Source organism: Sinocyclocheilus anshuiensis, unplaced genomic scaffold (assembly GCF_001515605.1).
Source record: "Sinocyclocheilus anshuiensis isolate Anshui unplaced genomic scaffold, SAMN03320099.WGS_v1.1 scaffold952, whole genome shotgun sequence".
Lineage (NCBI taxonomy): Eukaryota > Metazoa > Chordata > Actinopteri > Cypriniformes > Cyprinidae > Sinocyclocheilus > Sinocyclocheilus anshuiensis.
The window spans coordinates 313,154-337,683 of NW_015552656.1; the positions used below are offsets into that span (position 1 = coordinate 313,154).

At 37.1% G+C, this 24,530-nt stretch overlaps 1 protein-coding gene across 2 annotated transcripts in view; it reads right to left on the minus strand.

The window, feature by feature from the left end:
- LOC107667260 (protein LAP2-like) overlaps positions 1-24,530 on the minus strand; it is a 100,088-nt gene that overhangs the window by 64,224 nt on the left and 11,334 nt on the right. The window lies entirely within an intron of this gene.

Here is a 24,530-nt window from a genome sequence, read left to right on the forward strand (position 1 = left end):
TTACAGTCTCTCAGAGAGCAGCTCGGAAGAGAGGGGCGGGGTGAGCAGAGCTCATTTGCATTTAAAGGAACATGCAATATAACGGCTTGCTGTAGACAGAGCTGTTTTTGACAGAGTAAAAACGGTGTTGTTTTACACTACCATTGAGAAATTTTAACCAAACTATGTTACAGACTTTTCATTAAGACCCTAAAGAATCATATCAACTTGAGGAAAATGGGCATCCGATGACCCCTTTAAGTAAATGAAAATGACATTATGAAAGTACAGTTGGATGAATCAAATAGTTTGACTAGTCATCCAATTAGTCACATACAGACTAGTTTGACTAGTTTATAAGCACTGAAAAAAAACAGGAAAACAGATTGTCTGATTTACTCAATCATTTTCAAGTCAACAATTAGAAACTAAACTTGATTTATTTGCATTTGATAAATATACAGCAGTTCTCTAAAATGTTCTAGATTAAATTGTGCATGCTTTGCATGAGACTTAATGGGGAGATTAAAAATGTTGAAATTAAGTATTATTTTGTTTTTGAACAAGCTGAGAAATAAAGAAGACCTGATAGTGTTTAATGTTCAATTATGCTGGGATTTAGAGTTGAGCTTTTGGTTAAACTAAGGACGGTACATAAAAAGCGTGTTGTACTCAAGGAGCATTTAATACTAGCAATTATCAGTGATGTGACAAAATATATGTAATTAATATAAACAGATTCTATCAGGGAACCATCATCACTTTACACTACTTAACTGGGTCAGTTACTTATTTCCATGATGTTGAAGTTACAAATGATATTTGTGTAACTTAATCAATTCATGTTAAAATTATGATTTAATCATGTAATTTCAACACTTTTCTTCGCTGAAAATGCTTCTTTTTGTTTTCATATTCTGTTTTATAGGTAGTTGTTAAAATGGGATGAATTTAGAGACGTGACTTATCGCACTGTGCTTTAACATGCTTGCTAAATCTTGTCATAGAATGTACATGTCTAAATTCATCCCCTTCAAAAAGCAACATTTTAAATCTAATTCAAGACATTTAAAGACAAATTCTGTCCATCTTCAGACCACCTGCCATGAGCAACGTTCCTATTATTACGAATACACCAAAGCAATTATGGAATGATTAACAAACTTTTTTGTGCAAATATTATAGATATTCAAGATATTTTTTAAGAGTTTAAGTTTGAGTTCATATTTGACTAAGAAATACACATGATGCACATGAACCTAAATCAACCTACTTAGTCAAATACATGGTTTTAAGGAAGTTTCTTCTGACAATGCAAACGACATCAAACCATGCAAACCATATATTTATTGGTCAGTAATAGGGCTGTCAAAAAAAAATTTGAATTCTGAATATTCGTCGAATTGAAAATAAAAATCCACATTCGAATGCAAAAACGTTGGAGGAGGCAGGAGGCAGCCTTTAAGCCGCGGTCACACTACACTTTTCGTTCCATTGACTTCCATTCATACGCATGCGAATGCGTCAGACCCGAAACGTAAGCCCGTGCGAAAAGTTTTCGCATTTCACTGCATTCCAAAGTTCAAGTTTGGTGAACTCTGGCCTGCGAATTCGCTTGCTCAAAGTGTAGTGTGACTACGGCTTTTTTATCAGTGGCGCACGAGATGCGATGACGATGTAAGTGTCATTGCATTATAATGTTTTTGTTAGCCTATCCAGTTGAAGCCACTAGATGCGGCACTGCTGCGTTGTTAATTACAAATATTCCGGGAAAAGAGAACATCAATGCGGAGAAGATCTTGTTTACGTCAAAACTGAAACCAAGCCGTTCACACAGAACGCATATTTCACGCATTTTCTAGACGGACATCTATCACCGTTGCACTCGCGTCTCCCACAAAAGAGCCGCATGTTTAGAAAGCCATGTAAAATTAATGCAAGTTTAACTTTGAAAAAATATATCTCGAGACTTTATGGCGGGGGGTTTTTTCCCATCCCACTGCAACTCGTGTTTTTAAATGAAAAATGTACTCTGTGTGATTTGCTTTCGGCCCTTTGTATTAAACTATGAATACATACATGATGCTGTTTTGTTTATAGTTGTTTAAGCAACTTAATTAATTATAATTGGTTTATAAACATTATTTTAAACATTATGCACTTTTTTCACAGATGTCATGTTATTATGCTTTGAATAAACATGCATTAGTAATATTTTGCTCGATGCGCCCTCTTGTGGCCTCAGAAGAGAAGCCAAAAGCTTTTCTTCACCCTAACTGAAATGATGCATTTTAAATTTGAATATAATTCGAATTTAGTTTTTCAGCCATTTTGACAGCCCTAGTCAGTAAGTTCATCTTGTTTTTGAAAGAAATTAATACTCAAATTAATCCAGCAAGGATGCATTAATTTACAATATTACAGAAGATTTCTATTTCAAATGAACGGTGTTCTTTTTAACTTTCCATTCATTGAACAATTTATCATGGTTTCCACAAAATATGAATCAGCATAGCTGTTTTCAATATTGATAAGAAGAAAAGTTTAAATTATTTCTGAAGGATCATGTGACACTGAAGACTGGAGTAACGGCTGAAAGACAGGTAAAAAAGTCAATTTTCTTTTCTGGCCTGAACTAGTCCTTTAAAAAGCGTTTAGTAGCTTGTGTTTTGCAAGTTGCTTTGTAATACAGGATCAGTGCTGTAATAATCTTGTTCTTATCTGGCCTGTTCTCGGGCGGCTCTAACATGTGTCCGGGCGTACAGCAGGGGTAAGGGGTCAGGTGTCAGGTTCGTCGGCTGAGGTGTATGTGTGTCCAGCCCGGAGGTGAGAGGTCACGTGAGCAGCAGGAAGGCTGGGTGTGCGTTTCATTCTGTCACCAGCTGACGAGCGCATCTCCTCCACCTCCAGCTGACACAGCAGGGGCCGAGGCCTCTCTCAATAATTCAGCGGCCGAGATCGCTTCAGAGACACCCAGCTTATGGGCAGGACAGGAAAGATCTCTGACAAAGTCAACATGGATTCCTTAGTGTACAAACATAAACTTGGGAAAGGGTGAAGCAGAGATATAAAAGAGGTGAAAAAACACTGGTATCGGTGACAAAAGCAGCTCAACCGGTTTGTCCAGTTCTGCTCCACTGTTTTGGTTTTGGTTCTCACTGTGCTGTTCAATGCACAGTGGTCGCAGCAGTGAGGCAAACAAAACCACTATTGTCCTGGCAGATCTGTTCTGAACTAAGGGCAGGTAATCTGATCTCGTTTGATTAACTGCGCCTGTGCCGCATCGCCTACATTGCAGTCTTATAATAATAATAATAATAATAATAATAATAATAATAATAATAATAAATTTTATTTAAGGCGCCTTTCAAATAACTCAAGGTCACCGTAGTGTAGACAGTAATCATGTAGGACAAGCTATTCTGAATAAGCGAGTTTTGAGTTTAGCTTTGAATTGGGATAACGAATTTAAGTTGCGGATGTTAGCTGGGAGAGAATTCCAAAGGCAAGGAGCAGCACGGCTAAAGGCTCTATGACCTATGGTGGTTAAACGAGCCGTGGGTGTATGGAGAAGACCCAGTGAGGAAGAACGAAGGGTACGAGAAGGGGTGTAGGGTTGAATAAAATCTGAGAGGTAAGTTGGAGCGAGGTTATGGAAAGTTTTATACGCGAGAAGAAGAATTTTAAATTCAAAGCGAAATTTGATGGGAAGCCAATGAAGCTGTTTAAGAGATGGAGTAATGTGTTGTAGAGATGGAGTAATGTGTTGTATAGATGGAGTCCGGGTTATGATACGAGCAGCTGAATTCTGAATCAACTGGAGTTTATGGAGAAGCTTGTGTGGTAAACCAAATAAAAGAGAATTACAGTAGTCGATGCGAGAGGTGACAAGTGAGTGAACTAGAACGGCAGTACTATGTGGGGTGAGAGATGAACGAAGGCAAGCAATATTACGGAGATGAAAGTATTAATATTAATTATAATAATATTACGTATTTCCGTAATATTACGGAAATCTTGAAGTCTAGAGTCTTTGCTTCAAAATTATGTGAAAATCATCTTACTCACTCATTCACAGAAAACAATATATTGATTGAGGAATACCAGAGATACCAATAGCAGATAAACGGTTTAACAAAATATTGTGTGAAATGGTATCAAAAGCTGAACTCAAATCAAGCAAAACAAGAATAGATAAGGACCCACCATCAGCAGCCATTAACAGATCATTTGTTTCCCTCACCAAGGCGGTTTCAGTACTATGCTTGGGACGAAATCCTGACTGAAAACAATCATATAAGTTATTATTACTAAGGTGAGCTTGGACCTGTGCTGCAACTGCTTTTTCAAGAATTTTCTAAATAAAAGGAAGATTTGAAATGGGACGGAAGTTATCTAAATTGTTAGGGTCTGCACCAGGTTTGTTAAGAATTGGGGTTATAGCAGCTATTTTAAAAGATGATGGAACAGTGCCAGAGCTAAGAGAAGTATGAACAATACGAGTTATAAGAGGAGAAAGAGAAGGAAGACAGACTTTTACCAGGTGAGTTGGTATGGGATCAAGTAAGCATGTGGAATTAGATTTATGAATAAGATTAGAAATTTCTAATTCAGATGGCAGGGTAAAAGAAGAGAAAAGAATAAAAGGGGGAATCGGTTGAAATACTGTATAATGAATTAGAGTATGGGTTAGCCGGAGAGGCCAACTGTTGGTGGATAGCAGTTATTTTGTTACTGAAAAAAGACATCAATTCATCACATTCAGCAGTGCAGTACAGGTGTGCAGGAAGGCTGTTAGGAGGTTTCAGTATATTGCTGGAGACCAAAACTGTCCAGGCAAGAAATGAAATCCCCAGTGAACGAGTTACTATCAATGTCCACATGAATATTAAAATCACCCAGTAGAATAATATTAGGTGATAACGTACACAGTGAGGTTAAAAATGCACAAACCTTATCACAAACGACAAATCTTATGTATGGAGACGTGTGAGGGACCTTCGCACTTGTCGATTCATTTACTAGCTGTTTCATTTGCAATACTTTAGGCCGTAGTGTTTGAAACCAAAATAAGATCCCAATATGGAAGTGCTGATGACGATTTTCTTGGCACGTGTTTTGATATTGTAGTCTGACTCCAAAGTCTGTATTCTTCTGCCAGCAATGCATAAAGGAAATGACACTAAAACTAGGTAACCTATTTTCAAAGGTTATTGTTCAGACAGGTACAAAAAAAAGGGCAGTGAGCACAAGAAGCCAATCGCTACAGTGATGTTACCATATTGTGTACAACAGCAATAGGAGAAGACATGAAGTTTCAATAAATAATTCAGTTACGCCACCATAAAAAACTCATCAGCTGAGCAAAACAGTCCATTAGTCTAACTGTAGTTTATTTACATTTGCCAAGCAACCTGACACACTAAAATCGAGTTTCAATCAAATCATGTGCAATCACAGGTTCATATTAGGGATGTAACGATTCACTCAACTCACGATTCGATTCGATTCACAATTCGATTGATTCACAATTTTATTTGAACAAAATCAGATTTAAGACAAATTATACATTAAATGTGTCCTTTTATTATTGCTTGGACAAAATGCTGCACAGTTCTTTGTGAAATTGAAATATAACACTATAATAATATACAGTACTAATATAGCACTTGCATATTATTGCTCTTTTGTTGGTTTTGATTGCTTCTATTGTCCTCATTTGTAAGTCACTTTGGATAAAACGGTCTGCTAAATAACAAAATTTAAATATAATGTAAAAGTTAAATAACAAAACTAAATAAAAATTTTAAAACAAGCCCCAAATCAAATAAATAACAAATAAATCTCTTCTTATAAACAAAATAATGCTTTGTCTGTGCTCTTTCCATTTAAAGTTAGAGGCAACCACTGCATTTTAATCATGATCCAAACAAAGATGCAGCGTACATGAGCAGTTTTTAATCTAAATTACATTGTATAATTCCGAAATTTGAAGCAAAAACAGAATTGTTTGACTTCAGTTTTGTGAAACTATACATAAAAAATATCTGCATGAAACAGCAGACGAGCTGAACGAGACGCAGATTCACTCTCTGCCAGCAGGTGGCACTTAAAGCGTTTCCTTGGTTTCCGCAGAGAAAACAGCAGCGCTGCAGTCATGAACTTTAATATGCATTATACAGAGGCAAGATGAAAAGAAAAAATACCATCTAAACTTTTATAAAGACAGTAAGTTCCCCTCAGATATACATTCATATAAACTCCTTCACCTAAATTAATCGCGATTTGTTTAGCATCTCAACCGTTTTGAATCATCACATATTAGAATCGATTTTCAACTGGCTCGCGGTTAATCGATACATCCCTAGTACATATATAACGGTTACTTTTTCAATGCTTTTGAAAGCTCATTGAATGTTGTTCACTGACGAGCTGCGTAAAACCACATTCATATTCGCGCGATTTTTTGCGCAGCTCATCAGTGAACAACGGCTCTGTGTAGTTAATGCTGCTCAATGTGAAAGCCCGCAGGTGATGGAGATTTACCGCTGATTACAGAACCGGCTTTACTGATAAGATGCGCGTTAAATATCGCATGCGATTTATCGTGCAGCCCTAGAATGAACACAGATTTGCCACCATTTCAGAATATATTCTATTTTAAGAATGTAAGGTCAAGGCTAAAGGGTGTTGTTAGGCAAAGTGTCTCTCTGTCTCTCTGTGACTGTCCCTTAAAGTCTGCATGTCCATCTCGGTGTCAACTGACCAGTGCAGAACGTCCAGGGGTGAGTCAAAAGACAGAAATATGAGCTTGAGAGGACAGCAAGTCACCACAAACCCCCTCTGTCTCTGTTCCTAAATGTCAGACGGAGTTTCAGCTTCCACATCCACCCAGATGCAGCTAGATGACTGGTCACAAACAAATAAAAGCATTGACATGGAAGTGTCACAGATGGTATAATTTTAAAATATGTTTTTTAATTTCCTCTCTTAACATTATATAAATTATACAATATATTTTATTTCAAATTTTATTTTATTTTTAATTACAATCTTTTTGTTTCTTTATTTTTCGTTCTATTTTTGCTATTTAAATATTACATAAAAAGTGGGGTTATATTAGGGCTGTCGATTTAATTTGGTGTGATTAATTCTGAAAAAAAAATAATAATAATTTTTTAAATGATTAATGCATTTAACAAGCCCTGGCCCAGACCCGTTCTTCATCTTACATTGCATGCAGTTTTTTTCCTGATTACATGCACAACTGCAAATGTAATGCTGATTTTATACAACAATGCAATAAAAACGAAGCTAATATTTACATTTTAGACACAATACTGTCAGTATTTTCTATTTTTGGCTCACTTTTGCCAACAAAAATGTTCCAAACAAAGCCACAGCAAAACTGTTGTCCGTCTCCAAACAACAAACGCTGGTGTTTCATTACTGAATAAATCTGCAGTGTTTAACAAATCGAGTGGGCCAATGATTCAGTGATCCATTCATAAAGTCACTTGCTTAATCCGAGTTAATCGGTTGAATAAATAACTGAATGATGATTCAAACCTTAAGACAGTGACATGATAATTAAAATATTTATTTCCAAAACAACTTTTTGTAATGTCTATTCAATGCATTTCTTATTGAACACAATAAGGACTTGAAAGGATATTCTTTTAATATGACATTTAAAAACTTTTACACAGTTTAACAGTAGTTATGCATAGTTTTGTCCATTTATTTAGGATGTAAAAAATATGGCACTTGCTTCTGTCTGAGGCAAATACATTGTGAAGAATGCGGAGACTGGAAATACATTATATATGGTGTGTACTGTATATAGGCAAATTCTACAGTAGCAGAATTGCTTTTATGCTTTTATACCAATTGTGAACTGTACTGGAGCCACATTATTCACATGTGTTGTTCCTGTGCTGAATTAAACAGTAAAGTCAAATGTACTTTGGTTTGCAACCACAGCTCTAGTGTAAAAATGCCAAAAATAAAGATCCAGCAGAATCACCAAATCATTTCACCAAAATATCTTACACTTCACCGACCATCCTCATAATTCTAGGGCAGAACATCATCCTCCCTGTGTGAGTAAAAACTGCTGTTGAACGCCTTTGCCATAGTGCAGACTGCAGAGGAGAAGCAGCATGAGCTCATTAAAAGTCCTGCACTTGCATTTAGTGGCAGATATCTGACCACTATTCCACACAGCCTTATCAATTATGAGTGAGCTGCTGTTTTTAGACGTGCAATCCTCTCACCTCTCTCTCAAACACACTCGGGCAGGGAAACCGAGCCAAAAGACGCCCGCATTAAACCGGCGTCAGCTGCTGAGCTTTTAATTAAATATGAGATTAGCTGAAAATGTGGAAAAACACTGAAAAACAAATGCCTCTGGGTCCCGTTCATATGGCAGCAGGAAATTCATGTTTCAGTGGCAGTGTGAGCATCCATTTGATCCTGTAAATGGGAAGTCAAGGAGCTTGTTACGATGCCCCAGTGGAGCTGAAGAGCCCAGAGAGAAAAGAGGGGGAAAAAAAACATGAACCTCAAACAATTCTCAGTTTCCACAAAAATATGAAGCACCAAAACTGTTTTCAACATTGACAATAATCAGAAATGTTTCTTGAGCAGCAAATCAGCATATCAGAATGATTTCTGAAGGATCATGTGACACTAGGGATGCGCCGATCCGATATTCATATCGGGTATCGGCTCCGATAGTGCCATTTTTCTCGGTTTTCTAGAATAACTTTTGCTGCTTATTTTTGTCATAGATTATAAATATACATAGGCCTATATTTTTTCGGCCATAGGCCTATAATGAAGTAGTCTGTATCTAGTAGATTGTGAAAGAATGATTATCAGTTCCACACACAGAGATATATAAATTCTACATTTATTTAAATGAGGGAAAAAAACTTCACTGGTATCGGATCGGAATCGATATCGGCCAATACCGAACCCTAGGTATCGGAATCGGTATCGGAGGCGAAAAGGCGGATCGGAGCATCCCTATGTGACACTAGGCGTTTCCATTACAGATTTGCGCAAAACATTAACCAATGTTATGCGCCTAAAACGTAACCTTTTGCCTCTCGCGATAAGTCATGGCAACGGATTTTGGCTATATTTATTCAAAGGAGGCATATGCGTGTATCTTTACAGAAGCAGCACAGAGAGCCACTTCAGAAACGTGTGTGGCGTGGCTGGAATATACTGGCCCTTATACCGGAGAGCGGCCAAGAGTTTCTTGGAGGTTATAGTACACATTGAAGAATGATCATATGACTTTTTACATACGCCATGTGACCTGTAAATGCGAAAAAGCCGTTTCCATTGCAGTTTTGCGAATTATTCCTTTTTCGCATTGCCTGAAAAACCACCTCATGCGAACGTAAAAACTTTTTTGCAATATATCGGCGTTTTGCGAAATTGAAGCATATTTTCAATTCGCAATTTCAATTTGCACAATTTGAAGGGTAATGGAAACGCGCCTACTGAAGACTGGAGTAATGATGCTGGAAATTCAGCTTTGATCACAGGAATAAATGACATTTTACACTTGTAGATTCACACAGAAAACAGTTATTTTAAATTGTAATAATTTTTCACAATATTACTGTTTTTACTGCATTTTTGGTCCAATAAATGCAGCCATGATGAGCATAAGACATTTTTTTCAAAAACATAAAAAATAAAAAAAAACCTTTGTGTATACAGTACACACACACTTGTCAGATTTCCTACAAGAGATGCATTTGCAACAATTCACAATATTCCGGCAAGTGTGAGCATGAGTAACGTCTGTATGAGTGTGTGTGGGCGCTTCAGCTGCTAAATATGACAGAGCATCAATGCTGAGCCGTTTAGAAGTGCATATGAAGTTTTCTTTAGGCTAGAGGTGATAGCGTGAGCTGTAGGCGTTGAGTTGACCTCTGTGCACATAAACGCCTGGAGCGGTTCCCAGACACACACTCTCAGTGTGTCAGTAGTTTGTGTGAGACTTACTACTGCACCCTATTCAGTGTTAAAAGGATAGTCCATCTATTGAATGGAAAGAAGCAGTTGAAACATTCTTCAAAATATCTTTTGTGCTCCACTGTAGAAAGTTATCGAGTTTGGGATGGCATGAGGCATTCATTTTTCTGGGTGAACTCTCTTTTAATAAACTTTTGACCATTGTGTGGTCACTGAGCATCACTCATCACACCCTCCAAACAAACAACAAATGTCAAAGCAGCGGCAAAATCTGCCATAGAGCTTCTCATGCCGTATCTCTGATAGAAGCACAGCAGAAGAGAGAAAAACATTTCACTTCCTCTTGTGCAGTAACCCACCACAGACACATTCAGATCAGCATATCATCTTCATGTAAATTAACCACTGATGTACCTGAAGATTATCTAGCAGATGATATCAAACCCATTCACATTCATTTTATTACACATTCCACATAAAGTCAACAGACAAAGGTATGAATCAGGAGAGAAATATGCACAGGCAAGCACTGTTTACAATTTTGATTTGAGAGGACAACAGAGGATGGACTTTATTATGAATTTTGGACTGGTATTTTGGCCAAGAATTACCAGTATGAAGTTAAAAAGATCTTAATGCTAGATTGGTTTCTTACAAACATGCAGCTTTTGGCTTCACAAGATGTTAACTGATGGACTGGAGTTGTGTGGATTATCGTGATGTTTTTATCAGCTGTTTGGACTCTCATTCTGATGGCACCCATTCATTGCAGAGGATCCACTGGTGAGCAAGTGATGTAATGCTACATTTCTCCAAGATCTCCAACAAAACGTATCTATACCTTGGATTTTGCCCATGCAGAACCCACCACCAAAATGCTCTGGTGTGGATACTAGGGTGTTGCGATGGTTTCTAGGGTATTCTAGGTGGTTGCCTGCTGTCTCGAGTCAAAGGTGCCCACCCACATGTCTGTATGATATTCTGGTCTGTCAGTGTAAGCCTATGGGATTTCTGGCTCGTTTATTACTGGAGGGACAGAGATAACGAAGTCGTCCTTCATAAATCTGTACTTAAATGGGCTCATTAGTACAGACATCATGCCTCATTTCTATCCACAGCACGTCTTTTAAGTGTATGTGATCCATTTTATCCATTGCGCTCACGTGACCCTCAGCAATGGAGATGAAAATGCTTCCGTTATATCATGTATTAGTTTAAAAAATGAATAAAAACAACATGCCCCATTTCTCTCTCACTGCTAAATATAGACACAGGCCTTGCAGAGTCTGCAAACATTTGGGAAGTGGGAACTTTTGTTTCTCACATCATCTTCAGTTCATACCAAGAACAAACCAACAAAAACAGATTACACTATATAGTCAGACTTCTGAGCTGTAATGCAGAGTTTACAAAACTGGGGTCAACGAATCCCTGGGGGTCCATGAGGGAACTGAAGGGGATTCACGAGTTCATGAAAATAGTTCATAATTATTACAATCATGAACACGTACCATTAAAATTAATCATTTTAAAATAAAAAAAACATTTCAAAATCACTAACAAAAAAAGTTGTGAAATTAAAGTATTTTGAATAATAACCATTAAAAAAAATCACTTACTAAAAATAACTAAACCATAAATTGTAAAATTTCATTAATAATAAAAAAAACAATCGCTAACTAAAAATGTAAAAGTTGTTAAATTAAAATAAATTTTAAAAATACAAAACAATAAAAAAGATAATTAAAAAATAATTAAATCATAAAACTGTAAATTAAAATAAATAAAAACATACAAATCAAAATTCACAAACATTTTTTAAAAATGTGAAATTAAAGGAAATCATTTAAAAATAAAAACTAGGGATGCACCGATATGAACATTTTGGCCGATACCGATAACTGATAATTCTTTATTTTTGAAAGCCGATAACCGATATGTTGGCCGATAAATCTATATCCAAATTTTTATATACTTTTTGAGAGCCTGATTACAAAAAAGTTCTCATCATTAAAACCCACATCCCAAACACTTCAACATAAGCAGCCTAGTTTGAACGGTGTACGTTTTAAAAATAATTTTATACCGATATGGTGGCCGATATATCGTGCATCCCTAATAAAAACTATCGAAAATCACTTACTAAAATTTTTGAATCATAAAAATGTACGTTTAAAATAAGTAATTTTAAAATAAATCAAAATGAATGACTTACTAAAATGAATTTGAAAGGTGAAATTAAAATAAGTATTTTTGAAATAAAAACAATCAAATAAATTACTTATTAAAAATAATTAAATTGTAAAAAAGTGAAATTGAAATAAATTTTAAAATAAAAATAACGTATGTCATGTGACAATTAACCGGCATCACTGAACTGTAAACAACTGTTTTTAAATGATTAAAACATTTAACTCATAATCTCAGGGGGTAGTTCTAGGGAGAAAACAAACCAACAAATGCAGTATACAGCGTCTTTACACATTTATCTGGAGTGTGAGGCCACTGCTGCAGGGAGGCATGTTATGATGAAGGAAGTGAGAATGAGAACGGCCTTGGAGCGATGGACATAACGGCCCCTTTAAGACGACAAACCCTCTAACATTTAAACTGAAACCAAAGGTCAAGAAAACCTCTGCCCTAAAGGCAGCCTGGGTCATGAGGCCAAACACCAGACACCTCATGTGTAAGTCAAAGAGCAGACTGATCTCAGGCCTGTGGCTACAGTACAGCACTGGAGAAACCAATAACTGTAACCTACCAAACTAACCAAATCAAAGCAGTTTTAAAGAGACCAGCCACTCTTCTGAAACAGTAGCTAGCTAAAACTAAAATCTACAAAATATAGCTCTTTAAGGAGACAATTTAGAGATAAATTTAAAATCATAATATAATTACAAACTAAATGAAGTCTCTTTTTGATTCAGTTCATTTACATAAACCGGTCCGAATGGACACATTGACTGGACCTAACATAAAAGAGAAGACATTTTAAGAGAAAGTGTTTTCAGCTCAGCTGTGTGTGGACAAAACAATGTGACAAAAACAGCAGTGATATATAGCACTTGTGTCGCACTACACCACTGCCTGCTGGAAAAAGTAGACTGTTAGTGGAAGAAAGCAGCTTTGGTTACCCCTCGACACTGAGATCTGCACACTGTAAGCAGAGGATGTCGGAACAGGACGATTAGCAGAGGAAAACCAGAAGTGGCTTCTGGCTGCGTTGAGGAACGTCTCTGGCCCTGAGCACCATAAACAGTTTCATACCGCGAGCAGAGCTGCTTTCATCCTGGCTGTGAAACAGACCTCCAGGGCCGACACTTTCCAATACAAAACTAGAGTGACTGAACACAACGGCAAAACAACTGTCCTTAAACGTTCATGACAAGACTTCATTCTGAATTCAACACAAACAATAGTGGGTTCAGCTCCGTTACCCCGCATTTCAAAGGGAAGTGACAAAATAGATTTTCTGAGCTAATGTCTTACTATGAATATGTTTTTTAGCGTTTTAGTCGGTTTTCAAAGAGCAATGAGTTAAACTAGCATGCAAACGTTTTGAGTCTGTAAGATTTTTTTTTTAAAAGAAATTATTACTTTTATTCAGAAAACCCACATTAAATTGATCAAAATGACAATAACTTACAATAAAGACAATTACAAAGTTTCTATCTCAAAGATTTCTATCTCAAATAAATCATAATTAAATCACAAAATTGTACAATTGAAATAAATAACTTAACCAAAAATCACTAACTACAAATTTAAAAATGTGAAAATAAAATAAATAAAAAAGTAAAATTAAAATAAGTAATTTTAAAATACAAACAAAACAAATAACTCACTAAAAATCAATTAAAAATATAAATTATTTAAAATAAATAATTGTAAACAAAAAATCCATGTTTACATAAGCAGCATCACTGAACTGTAAACAACTCTGTTATTTAATGGTTAAAATATTTACTCAAAAACGTTATTAGTTAATATTTTTTGAAGATTGTTTTTTGTAAGGAACTATTACTTTCATTCAGAAAACACAAATTAAATTGATCAAAATGACAATAAATTAGAATAAAGACAATTATAAAGTTTATCTCAAATAAATGCTGTTCTTTCTGTTCACCAAAGAATCCTTTCCATAAAAATATTAAGTAGCATAAGGCAAGTTTATTCATATAGCAAATTTTATACACTATAAAATATAAGATATTTTACAAATATAAAAAAACAAAAACATAAAACTTTAAATAAAAAAATTAAATGAAATTAGTTAAAATGAAAAATTCTTATTAACGGTATTCAACATTGATAAGTGCTTTCTGAGCAGCATATTATACTGATTTCTGAAGATCATGTGACACTGAAGACTGGAGTCATGATGCTGGAAACTCAGCTTTGCATCACAGGAATAAACGACATTTTAAAATATAAGACAACACAAAGCAGTCATTTTATATTTCACCGCTTTATTTTTGATCAAATTAATGCAGCCTTAGTGAGCAGAAGTGGCTTCTTTAAAAAAAAAAAAAAAACTACTTTTGATCAGTAGTGTACATGCCATGTTTGATACTTCATATGAATAATAATAATGATGCTTAACGTGAAATAAAACATCAAAACAGCATTATTTTACGACTGGACAACTGCAGGCTACTGGATCCGGTAAATGAACTGAGAGGTATCAGAGGTGTGCTGATAATAATCTGTCCGTAACGGGACAGCCTGCCGCAGCGCTAAACAACTCGACATTAAACCTGTCTGGTTAATATTCAACAGCACCAACCACCCTGCTATGGAAAATAGTATCAGAGTACAGCCTGAGCCATAACAGGGCTTCAAAACAGCCTGTAATTCATCGTCGTAAAGACAAAACACAGATACATTCACACCTGTGATAATAGCCAATGCTCTTTTACTGGAGTGCTGCACTGCTAAGTGACAAAGAACTGCTACTGATAACAACAAAGTAGCTTATTCTCATATTTGAAAGCTAAATGTGATTTAATGGCACCTCAGAAGACTATTTTAGTGCATTTCTGTCATTCTTAAAGAGTTTAACGCTACACACAAACCATCTACGAGCTGCCAAGTATCTAACTTCATGTTCCACAGAAGAAAGTCATACGGGTTTGGAATGACACAGGGGTGAGTAAATGATGACAGAACCACTATTTGAGAGATTTACATGATGAAAGTAACAATATTATTTGAAACAGCTGAGCATTATGTGGTAGCCTGGCTGCAGTTTTGTGTTTGATGAAAACAGCACGTTCATGCGTTCGGTCTCTGTCGGAGGATCTAATCTAAGCCGCCCACACTGGCAGGAATGAGGAGGCTGACATCAGCTCCCACTCCATGCCAAGATAAAACAGACCCTCTTCCTCCTTCAGCAGCATTCCCATCATGAAAACAATGGCCTGTTCATTAGAAATGTGAAATTCTAAAATTCCCCTAACAAAAAAAAAATAAAAAAGTGAATTAAATTATATCTCACAAACACTTTTTGTCTTAAAGGAATAGTACAGCCAAAAATGAAAATTAGCTGGAAATGTACTCACCCTCTGGCCATCCAAGATGTAGATGAGTTTGTTTCTTCATGCAAACATATTTGGAGAAATGTAGCATTACATTACTTTCTCGCCCATGACTCCTCTGCAGTGTATGGGTGCCGTCAGAATGGGAGCCAAACAGCTGCTAAATTATTTGTTTAGAGATGTTTTGCACGTTTTTTTGTTTAAAATGGTGCTTGATCTGTGCATATTTCTCTCCTGATTCAGATTAAGTGACTTTTTCACTGGAGAAAGCAATAGTATGGACTCGTACTTCAGTCTGAAGCAATTTGCAGTTTTCAGATTAAAAATGATGGATTTGTTTCCTTCACCACACAGCTTTCCTCTTCTCAAGATTTTAACTGATGGACTGGAGTGGTGTGGACAACTTGTGGATTATCGTGATGTTTTTATCAGCTCTTTGGACTCTCATTCTGACGGCACCCATTCACTGCAGAGCATCCACTGGTGAGCAAGTGATGGAATGCTACATTTCTCCAAATCTGTCCTAATTAAGAAACAAAAACTCATCTACATCTTGGATGACCTGAGGGTGAGTACATTTTCAGCAAAACATTTTGGCTGAACTATTCTTCTAATTTCTGTTTTTGTGAATTTTGTGCACATGTTGTGCTAAATAACTTTGCGTTGTTGTAATTTGCTGATCAAAAGTGACAGTAAAGACATTTATAATGTTACAGATTTCTATTTCCAATAAATGCTTTTCTTTTGAACTTTCTATTGTTTAAAGAACATGAAAAAATGCATCACATAGAAAATTACTCATTGTTTATTGTAAATGTTGAGTAAATATTGTGTGAAATAACTATTCGTTTTGTGATGCTTCATTTGCTGTAGTATGTCAAACACCCTACTCTATTGCCATCAGCCATCATTGAAAAACCATCAATAATATCTATGGTGCAAACAATGTGTCAGAAATCTAAAATTCAATGACCTATAAAGGAAAATGGTAGGCAGAAGAAAACAGAGAAATGATTCAGGCTGGCACAGTGATCTTAGCTACGGCGTTCCCTTGCCTTTGGAAAGCGCTGTGTTTGCCAAATCCGGCCACAGAGGGTGGTGTCTCTCAGCCTGCTGACTGCATGCGGGTAACATGTCTACCATCTGCCTGGATCTGCTGCATAAAGACCTACAGCAGGAGTCTGGAAGACGAACGGATGTACAAAATGGTGGTGTAGTGCAAACAAGAAAGTGAAAGACAATGCCAGGAAGAGAATTTGGAAAAGAGCAATAACATATTGCAATACTAACAACTCCATCCAAATAATCACATTCCCAAGAGACATCAAGAGCCTGTTGAACGTGTTTGTTGTGTTCATTAAACAATACATGAATTAAAATATTGTCTATTACTTATCAGACAGTTATAGTTACATTTATGTTGTGTTCCCATTCATTCCTGGTGAATCTAGCAGATGGATGCCAACACACTACTGCAATATGCCAATGCAAAATCAAAGTCATATACTTGGACGTCCTGCAGAGTTCAGTGTGATGTGAGGCTTCACAGCGCAGGATCAAAGAGGCACGTGTGTGTACATTTAAATAAACTGCGTCTTTGTCTTTCAGTAGTCGCTGATGTTTTCTCTGGAATCAAAAACTGAATGAAAGGTGCCACACTGGAATACAATAATCATTCACGTGGAACAGAATATTAATAAGCCCATAGTCTATAACCCGCAATCATTTCAATATTAACTTCCTCTACATTATTTCTGTTTATTTTCCTTTTATGTATAACACTTGTTTCTCTTACGTTAATGCTGTAGTACAGCTACTATCGGGCAATTTAAGAAAAAACACTACCTATATTTTAAGCAGTTATTTTGACAGCTGACGGATTTGTCACTCGTCCGATCGGGCCACTACTGCATCCTTACAAAAGTTTTTCATTAGCACATGCATTTAAGCCTTGCCAATTTAATCATTCAACTGATCTTAAACCATTCAAGTGCAAAAAGGCATGCAAGACAGCTACATGTGTACAGCAAGCACAAAGAAAGCCACATCTCAGACAACGCACAAGCCCAGAACTGATTCCTCTTTCGTGTCTTATCGCGCTGTAACGGACAAATACACCATACCAATTTGAACATTCAAGCGATTTTAAAGCATTCAAGAGCAAGAAGATGCGATAAACATAGTGTTCTGTGGGCTCAGTGCGCACACAGAGCAGTGTTCCAGGTAATGCGCAAGCCCCGAATTGAGTTTACTTCTGTGTCTTCTTGCGCTTGAACGGACAAATACAGACAAAGTACGTCAAAATTTATTTGAATGTGAAAGGATAGACTAAATCACTGTGGAAGTCTGACAAACGTCACCAGAAATAAGCCTGTTGTTTCTATGGAACATCTAGAAATAAGATTAAAAAAAAATGCAATGTGTGAGCAAATCAATGACATGCATTTATAAGTAATATAAATGCAAGTATAAGTAATTTAAATCTAAAAAGGCTAAAATCGATAAAATCAATCTGGTCAATATTAGTCTATCACCAGTTCACATTTTCAATAAGACTAAAATCATTCAATAAAAGCTCAAATAAGCATAACTGAATCCCACAAATCATTTACACTGAAACTACACTGCAAACACGAGACAGTGTCTATTGTGGTGTGGATTTGTCACGTCACATCACTCCCTCATATCCACAGCGTTACTCAAGCCAGATCTCGAGGAAAAGTGTTCTCGAGGAAATGCACTGTTGCGTTACTCATAGCTGTTATTGTCTCGTCTACAGACATTGTCATTGATCCAAAATACTTGAGGGCAGTAGAAGTCAAGTTAACTGCAGCGGTGACATACTTCTGATGTCTGAGGTCCAGAGAGGTGGTTTTAATGAACACAGAGAGGGCAAAGTTCAAGGCAGCTCCGGGCCTGGGAACCACTGCTCTACAGGAGACTGCGTCTTCACGGTTGCCTTCGTTTCTGCTTTGTAACGTCTCGCGTCTCCATCAGACGGTAGTGATACGTCTCGTACCAACAGTGCTCCAGGGACACGCGCTGCAGTGGTTAAACACTTGTTTTTTAAGAGTCTGTTGGATAGGTCATGAGAAATGCTGGCTGTGTGGTTTCTCTCACCCTGGAAATACAAGCCATCGCTGACGATGCAAACGCTGACCAAAGAAAACACAATCCACCAACAAGCTAATTTTTTCAGCGATGTGATCTGAACCTGCGATAATGGACATTACCGTACAATATGGACTGTAATGGCAGTTCATTTCCAAATTTGCATTGATCGACAAAGCTGATCAATAGCTATGCAAACAAATCAATACATACTCAAACACTGCAATCATTTCCCCTGAACTGATGACTGAGCAACAGTCATTCATAACAGCTGCTATAAATACATGACGATACTATTTTCTTGAAGCTTTTCCAAAACTTACATCAGCAGGTTTTAAAATGCTTGCTCGGAGTAGAAATTGATTTTGGGTACGTCTCAATTCCCTTCACCCCCAAAACTTATTACAGATATGAACTGAAAATTCAGGAATTGCATTATTAATAAGAAATGCATTGACAGTTTTTAAAGTCTATAAAACACATCCCATACAAATGGTGATGGCAAACTCGCAGCAAACTCAATGACTGTATTTTGAGCCACGATCAACGTTATCTTGTCATTCAGTCCATGAGACCTAATGGAAGATGAACAGATTGCACACTTGTTTTGAATGTAGCTTTCGCTGACAGTACCAAATCCAGGCAATAAGCAGCATTAAAGGGTTAGTTCAGCAAAAAATGAAAATTAGGCTGCGTTAGGCTGGGTGAACAAAGGCCTCCTGTAGCGAATCGATGCGTTTTTGTAAGAAAAATATCCATATTCAATCTAGCTTGCGCTCACTGTTGTAAACTGAAGCAGTTCCGGGAGCATGACGTATGAGGTCAGCTTTGCGCATGCGCGGCTCAGAAGTGACGCACGCAGAGAGATCGAAACAAAACAACGGTCACTAATTAGAAGTACAAAACGAGGATTTGTAAAGAAGAATGTCGGAGAATTTCGATATAAGCCAAGAGGAGACTTGTTTTCCTTTGCTAAAGTAAGGAAACTTTGCTTCTTTTGATCCTGTAAACAAACGTTGGTTTTCACGAGACTCACCGGCGCATGCGCAACGCTGACCTCATACGTCATGCTCCCGGAGCTGCTTCTGTGTACAACTGTTGGCGCAAGCTAGATTCAAGTGATTATTACGTTTTGAATATGGATATTTTTCTTACAAAAACGCATCGATTCGCTACAGGAGGCCTTTGTTCACCCCCCGGAGCCGTGTGAGACACTTTTTTTTGAGGGAGGGTGCTTTTTATTTCACGTCTTTTGAACCGAAGGAATGCAACACCCGCTGAGTACAACGATAGAGCTTGAAAGATCAAAGACAATTTTTAATATAACTCCGACTGGATTTGTCTGAAAGAAGAAAGTCATATACACCTAGGATGCATCGGGGGTGAGTGAAACACAGCCTAATTTTTTTTTTTTGGGTGAACTAACCCTTTAAGATCATAATCTTGCATGGATGGTTAATAAACAGCCTTTATCCACTCACTGTTAGGTTATGATGTTCATTCTTTAATATGCTCATGGATCAAAGACAACACAAAGTGTAAGTCAAACAGATAACACACAGAGGTGTTTTCAGGGCACAGAAGTTAGTAGGATGAAACTATGCATAACATTTCTGGTAGCAGGAGGCCAGCAAGGTTAAATCACGAAAAACGCGAAAGGGGAGATTTCGAAGAACTGAAACATGGCTAATACTCATATATAGACAATGCGCATACACACGAAAGCAAAACACCATCAGGGAAACACACAACACTAAAATAATGCAATAAATATTAACTAAATAACACAAAACACCCTAATGCACATAACTGATGATAAAAATTAGAAGAAACTAAATTACATTTTGTATTTTGTAATTGCTTTTTTTAAATATTTTCTGGAGCATGACAGTTCCTGGTCACTACATTCAATATTCTTCAATAAATCTCTGTTTGCTTTCCATTTAAGAAGGAAAGTCATATGGGTTTTAGGGCTGTCAAAAAAAATGGAATTTCGAATATTCGTCGAATTTAAAATAAAAATCCACATTTGAATGCAAAAACGTTGCATTCGGATTTTAGGTGTGCGTTAGGCAGTCTTATCAGTGATGCACGAGATGCGATGACGATGTAGTATTATAATGTTTTTGTAAGCCTATCCAGTTGAAGCCACTAGATGCGGCGCTGAGGCGTTGTCCATTAAAAATATTGTGGAAAAAGAGAACATCAATGCGGAGATAGGGATGTAACGATTCACTCAACTCACGATTCGATTCGATTCACGATTTAATTTTATTTTTTACAAAATGAGATTTAAGACAAATTATAAATTAAATGTGTCCTTTTATTATTGCTTGGACAAAATGCTGCACATTTCTTTGTGAAATTGAAATATAACACTATAACAATATACTAATATAGCACTTGCATAGTATTTGAAGGGTATTTGAAGCAAAAACAGAATGGTTTGACTTCAGTTTTGTGAAACTATACATAAAATATCTGCCTGAAACAGCGGATGAGCTGAATGAGACGCAGATTCACTCTCTGCCAGCAGGTGGCACTTAAACCCTTTCCTTGGTTTCCGCTGTAAACAAAGGAGCGCTGCACTTATGAACTTTAATATGCATTATACAGAGGCAAGATGAATAAAAAAAATACCATCTAAACTTTTCTAAAGACAGTAAGTTCCCCTCAGACATACATTAATATAAACTCCTACCCCTAAATGAATCGCGATTTGTTTAGCATCTCAACCGATTTGAATCGTCACATATTTGAATCGATTTTCAACCGGCTCGCGGTTAATCATTACATCCCTATGCGGAGAAGATCTTGTTTACATCAAAACTGAAACCAAGCCGTTCACACAGAACACATATTTCGAGATGGTCCTCACTGCAGAACACAAGATCCAGGGGGCGTGGTTGGATCCAGATCCAACTCCTCCCACCTTACATATACCTAAACCTACCCGTCTCCACCCCGAAACCTACCAATCTCCACCCCCTAGATGTGGATCCAACCATGCACTCTGGATCTTGTGTTCTGCAGTGAGGGGGCTACTGGATATTTCGCGCATTTTCTAGAGGGACATCTATCACTGTTGCACTCGCATCTCGCACAAAGGAGCCGCATGTTTAGAAAGCCATGTAAAATTAATGCAAGTTTAACTTTGAAAAAAACATGTATCGAGACTCTATGGTGGGTTTTTTCCCCATCCCACTGCATCTCATGTTTTTAAATGAAAAATGTACTCTTGTGTGATTGGCTTTCCGCCCTTTGTATTAAACTATGCATACATACATGATGCTGTTTTGTTTATAGTTGTTTAAGCAACTTAATTATAATTGGTTTATAAATATTTTTTTAAACATTATGCACTTTTTTGACAGATATGCTTTGAATAACGTGCATTAGTAATATTTTGCTCGATGCGCCCTCTTGTGGCCTCAGAAGAGAAGCCAAAAGCTTTTCTTCACCCTAACGGAAATGATGCATTTTAAATTAGAATATAATTAGAATTTTGATAATATTCAAGTACAAAATTCGCATTTCGTTTTTCAGCCATTTTGACAGCCCTAATGGGTTTGGACATAAGACGAGTAAAATATGACAGATTTTCATTTGAGTAAACAAAGTTTTTAAACAAATAATTTGCAAATATTTTAATCCATTGAAACGTTTAAATATCTTCACATTAGACACACATATAAAATACATCTAATAACACAACCAGTCCATTTGTTAATGTTATTATTTGCAAAATTCAATCGACCACCCATCCACTTTTCATTCTGATTATGAAGTGCCACATACAGAGGAACATATGAAGACTCCCTGCTGAAAGCACAGCTACTGTGTGCATGAGAAACAGGAAATGGCACTTCTAAATCAGTCTCTACGCAAATCTAGAGTTAAGCACCACAGGTTGGACTGAGTCAAACTTCAAAGTGAAACAAACGAGTCCTGTGCACATTTCTGCTGGTCATACCTAAACACGGCGTGATATACAACATACTTGCATGGCCCTGGTGCTTGAAGAAGCGCAGCCGTGAAGGAGAAAGGGCTGAAACTGCAGCGATTGGTCTGTCTGACAGTCACTTACTTCTGCTCTAATTCCTCCCAGGTCCTTTTATTGGCCTCGTGTGTTAAAGGTTTACTGTCAGTACACACATACGAGCGCACCGGACGCTGTAAACCAGATCACTGTGCTGAACCCTTGAGAATTTACACTGTGCTAAGCAATATATCTGACTTGCATCTTATTATTCTACCTAAGATGCAGAAACATGGCTTTACAACTGGTTGTCTTTACTCAAAGATTTTGCTGCCTGAGAGAGAGTTTTGAAATTTGATTAAACAGGATAAAATGAGCATCATGTCACTGACCCACATAGGTGTGAGATAAAGACAGAAAGCCGGCCTTTCAACCGGAACCCACCAAACTCCAACCAGTGTTTTCACACGCGGTAACAAACGTTAGCATAAACCACAAAGCCCTTTCATCACGGAGGACAACGCTCATGCAACTCAATCTTAAATCCGTGTTTACAGTCATAAAAGTGAGATTGTCACATTAGCTTTTATTTGCTTGTGTTGTACGCCATTGAAAGAGGCTGACGATAAGCAGGATTTGAGTTTGATGCTAAAACAGCCGAGCGGTAGAGAAAAGAGAGGCAGATGTTGGGGTAAGTGGGTCACAGAGACAGGCGTATCGACGGAGTAAAGCTGTCGGCACAGATGTGAGATTTGCCGGACAGACTCAAATGTCAAATGTTACACAAACTGACGTCGCCAGTAAATGCTACAGGCCTCCCGCAATATAAACATCCATTCAGCAGATCTGCAAGCAGAGTGAGCTTATTTTGCTTCTAAAAATGGTTTCCACACAGTGGCTTTCCACGAAACAATAACGATAAAACATGACTGGCTCAGAAGAAGGACATTTTGCAACTTTGTAATCTAAAAATAACTGCAAGCAAGAATCTAGCTTTGCAGAATTTAAGGAAGTTCACTCGACAATAAGAACTAGGGCTGAACGATTTTGGAAAATAATCTAATTGCGATTTTTTTTATTAATATTGCGATTGCGATTTAATATGCAATTATTTTTTAAAGCTCTTTATGTTCTGTATTATTCAACAAAGACAAGCTATAAATCATTGTATAGTATGACCAACACAATATTAGATAGATTAAACATAAATGTTCTTTTCTGTAGGCCAGGCCTATATTTTACGATGAAATTAGGTGATGCATGAATTGATATGAATGACATTTTTATTTAACAACTACAATCACAGTACATTGACTGATTTGTTGAACTTCCAACTAGAGACCTGTGCGGGACGGATTTTTCAGTCCCGCTCCCGCCCGCTCCCGAAAGATTCTGTCCCGCGCCCACCCGCTCCCGCAGAAATATATCTTATCTGGTCCCGCTCCCGCCCGCGACATTCATGTTTTGTCCCGCTCCCACCCGCAAAAGCCCGCATAAAAGTAATCTATATAGATTTGTTTTCAGTACATCGAAGAAATTTACATGAAATGGTTCTGTAATATCTCCTAAGCTCCACAACATACCAGCATAAACGCTCCAGATAAAATATTTGTTATTTAGGCTAAGCATCAACATTCACAACCACTGTTATTTTTAACAGAAAAGCAAGCATGGGCTGCATGGTTTGGCATGGCAGAATGCGAGCAGCGCTTCCTTTATGTTGTGCTGTAAGGAATTTAACTCATTAATTCTATAAGGGAATTAATCATTAATTTTATTTCTAGCTCAGGGTTTGAAAGGACTCGAATCTGAAAATTCGACGTCCACCTGATTAGAACTGATTTCAAATTTCAATAGTTTACACCTTATCAACGGTCGTCCAGCGAGCCGTTAATGTCCGTGTATCTTAATCTGACTGTGTATTTTCC